At 33.0% G+C, this 3956-nt stretch overlaps 1 long non-coding RNA gene across 1 annotated transcript; it reads left to right on the plus strand.

Annotated features, from left to right (window-relative positions):
* Positions 1–1868: 1868 nt before the first annotated feature.
* Positions 1869–3106, plus strand: LOC135144258 (uncharacterized). The gene is made up of 2 exons (XR_010283056.1): positions 1869–2145; positions 2207–3106. It is a non-coding gene; the product is annotated as an uncharacterized LOC135144258 (long non-coding RNA).
* The last annotated feature ends 850 nt before the right edge of the window (positions 3107–3956 follow it).

Raw genomic sequence — 3956 nt, forward strand, 5'->3', positions numbered from 1 at the left:
TTTAACGTGTGCTATTACTATTTTGGTTCGTTTTGTTTTTGGTGATTAAATATTTTTTAAAAAATGGATGATTTTGTAATGCAAAATATTTTAAACGAAGATGTTGAGGATTTGGAACCTGCTTCGCGATGTACTGGCAATCCCTTAACTGAATTGCCCGAAAAACAATTTATCAAATTATTTAGGGTTAATAAGAGACTGTTTAATTATAGTATTGTTAGTTTGGTGGAACCACATATGCGACCAAAAGTAAGATTGACAAATCTAGCTGTAAATACACAGGTATCTAAGTATGTCTGTCACAAAACTGCCTTCATTTAAAATATTAGGTACTCAATAAAAAGTAAACATTTAAGAAAAATGCAGGTTCTACTTACTTAAAATTTTTAGGTTGTTGCAGCTTTGCGTTTTTATGCTGGTATCAGACAGATGATGTTGGATACTATGCTTATATCGATATTTCCCAATAAAGTGTAAGCCGAAGTGTCCGAGAAGTTACAGAAGCATTGAATAAACTAGAGATTTTAAATGCAATGGTTAAGTTTCCCAGAAACTTCCAAGAGCTTCAATTATATCTAGAAGATTTTCTTATAGATTTTGTAACGATTTCGGATTTGCTGGAGTAATAGGATGCATAGACTGTATCCATATAGCCAGTGTACCTCCCCCCATCTTTATGTATCGTTTTAACGTACAACATAAGAGAGTAAGAAGTTTGGTGGAACGATGGCATGCTTTATTGAAAGGATGATTCAGATGTTGTTTAAAAGATCGAGTGTTACATTATATGCCAGAAGTAGCCGAAAAAATTATAAACGCTTGTGTGTTTTTCACAATTTGTGCATTCAAAATAACATTCCTCCGCCTGAAGATTTGGGAGAAATTAATATTCGTGATAGTACTGAAATCGTCTAGACAACAATTCAGAACATTTTAATACCTATTTTAAGGATTATTTGATGACGATGTGCATGGGCCTCAAGAAGAATAAGCCGAAGCACGCGCAACAGTTATCCACAACTCTTCTGTCTTTTTTGTTGTAAAAGTTGGAGAAACCTTCCCAGACGTCAAATCTGGATTACTTTTCACAAATTTGACCAAGATGTCTTTCTGTATTTCCGTTATTTTCATTGTATTCAATAATTAAAAGTTTTTGCGCTCGAACTTCAAAAAAAATTGTCACTTGTCAATTATTCGCTTCTCGTTTGTTCGATACATTTTAATTCCCACGGCGTTGCCACATATTTTGGTGAAATAACTCATTAGGTGAGATTTATCATCTCACAGGTTGTCAAGAGTAGACACTTATTCAAATTAGTGAAATTAAACACATGACTTTTGTCACCAGTGAGAAAACTCAGCGAAGTCAAGAGTAGGGTCCCTCTGTAGTGAAGGGGTTGTAAAACAATTGTATTATGGAGGTTTCCATAGTGCAATGAAATATGCTATTTTACATTGGGGATACGCTTTAGATGCACATAGAGTTTTTATTTTACAAAAAGGGGCAATTCGTATAATAAGAGGTTTAAGACCACGCAATTCCTGCAAACATTCTTTTAGGGCCCTTAGGGCCGGTTTATAGAACAGCGAATTAAATATTTAATCCTCGATTAGTTTAACAGAGGATTAAAATGTGGAATATGAGGCTGTGATTGGTTAAAAACTGCACGTTGCCTGGCGACGAACCTCAATTAAAAGTTAATCGCGAATTAACTTTAACTTCGCTTTCTGTAAATTGTATTAACCTTGTATGCCACATATATTTACGAAATTCTTTGCTTTGTGTATAAACATAAGTCTAAATTCTTGAACTGTAAAATAAATCATACATATGAAACCCGTACAAAAGAGGATTTAGGGGTCTATTTTGTAATTTATCGCTCCAGAACGATCTCGTTCCCAAACGATAATCGTTAGAAGCAATCGTAAAATCAGTTTAGCGAGATTGTACAAATTTCCAATTTTATAAACACTATCGTAATCGTAAAGCTTTGAAATCGTTAGCGGAACGATGAATCTAATGTTTTTAGAATCGGTAGTATTTAAATTTGTGTAGCGTCTAGATTACGTTGTTCTCTGTTGTGACATGTGACATTTGTTTTGCTACTGATTGAAGTTTGGACAAATTTGTGAACTTTATAACATGTAAGTAAACAATAATTATAAAAGAAAAACATCAAAATAATCACACTAACACGAAATTCAGTTTACAATACGTTCACGGGAGCAATGGAAAAACGTAAAAGGGCCCAGCGTATTACCCAAGAGTAACATGAGTTGTATGTGGAGCAGTTAGAAGGTAATGTAGATTTTAGGCCCCAAAAGTTCGTAGCGGACAAGCCAGATCTTTTAGAAAAGATATGGGAAGGGTTGGTAGCAAAACTAAATTCTGTGGGAGGACCACAAAAAAGTGTTCAGCAGTTCAGAGAGGTATGTGTAATTAATGAATCTCCCGAACACTCTTTTTAAAAATGTGTACTTTACTATAATTTATCGTACAACTATTAGCAATTATTCTGCTTACATCAACACTTTGGTTATGACAAAGTAAACATCTTGTTTAGTCATGACCAATCAATTATGAGAACTGAGATGTTTAATCTTTATAAATACTGTTACACAATAAACCATAACCTCTGTGTTTTTTAGTACACCAAGAATATAACATAGAGCACTCTAATTACAATGTACTGCCTGGTAAGTAAACGTCACTGTGTGTTCCAGAGATTTGTAGATTGGAAATTCAATGTTTGAAAGAAGGCCAGAAATTTAAGACTATGTGAAAGAGGAACTGTTTAATAATTTCATTATGTTGTAAAAAAAATAATAAATACATTATTGAAAATGCTGTATTATTAAATTATTTCTTGTGATATGCCATTCATGTAGTAAATTGTGTTCTTCATATTCAAGTTCTTCATTATTATCGTTCTTCTTGTCATAGACAATATTGATCTCGTCATTTTCGATATTTCTTATGCGTAAGATTGTGTGAAACAGCACATGAGTATGTAATTTTTCCTGCAACTTCTGGTGAATAATACAGAACTCTGCGGCAGTATTTCTGGAAATGTATCTCTCGCCGCTTCCCATTACAGTTGGTAGGTCTTCCTAAAGGTTTCTTCTCGAACGATCAAGGGATCGTTTACATCTCTTAAGACCCGAGACAAATTTCTCATTCTGTCTCTGCAGTAAAAAAAATATACCTATAATAAGTTATCAACCTAATCCAAACATACATTAATTACTTACATTTACCTTCTCTACCCATATTTGCACCAAAACGTTCCTCTTCATTGTATAAATACTTTTCTAACGTGTTCTGACACTTCTAACGGTGAGCTGAAACCTATCGTTCCGGAACGATGACATTCTAACGATACGATCGCTATGTAACGAGACGATAGATGTTACAAAATCGCTATCAGTCCCAAAATCGTTATGGGAACGATTATCGTAAGTTAACGATGCTCTAGCGAGATCGTTAAGAGTTACAAAATAGACCTCTTAATCCCTGTAAGGCATAAAACAACTTTATTTCAGAAATCTTTAAGCTACAATGGATGTAAATTTTTCAATCATTTACCAACAGAAATTAAGTCCTCTTCGAATATTTGCATATTTAAAGGTGCCGTCAAAAAATGTTTAAACGAGAAGTGTTTATACAGCTGTGATGAATTTTTCCACTGAAATACTGTTACATTTCCTATTGTATGTATTTTGTGTTTTTGTTAGTTATTACAATCTGGTAATGTTCTTTATTTATATGTGTTTATATAATATTTTGACGTCTCGTGTACAACTGACTGTAGTGATTTTGTCCAATGAGTAATAAACATTATTAATGATATTATTATTATTAGTATTATTATTAAAAAAGTTTTTGGTATTCCTAAGTGATTAAATTCTTGTTTAAATGTAATATTCGATCTTTTAAATAACCAAATAGTGAAAAA

The sequence above is a fragment of the Zophobas morio genome, unplaced genomic scaffold, assembly GCF_036711695.1.
Source record: "Zophobas morio isolate AGI-343-1 ecotype UQ-CSIRO unplaced genomic scaffold, CSIRO_AGI_Zmor_V1 ptg000089l, whole genome shotgun sequence".
Classification (NCBI taxonomy): domain Eukaryota; kingdom Metazoa; phylum Arthropoda; class Insecta; order Coleoptera; family Tenebrionidae; genus Zophobas; species Zophobas morio.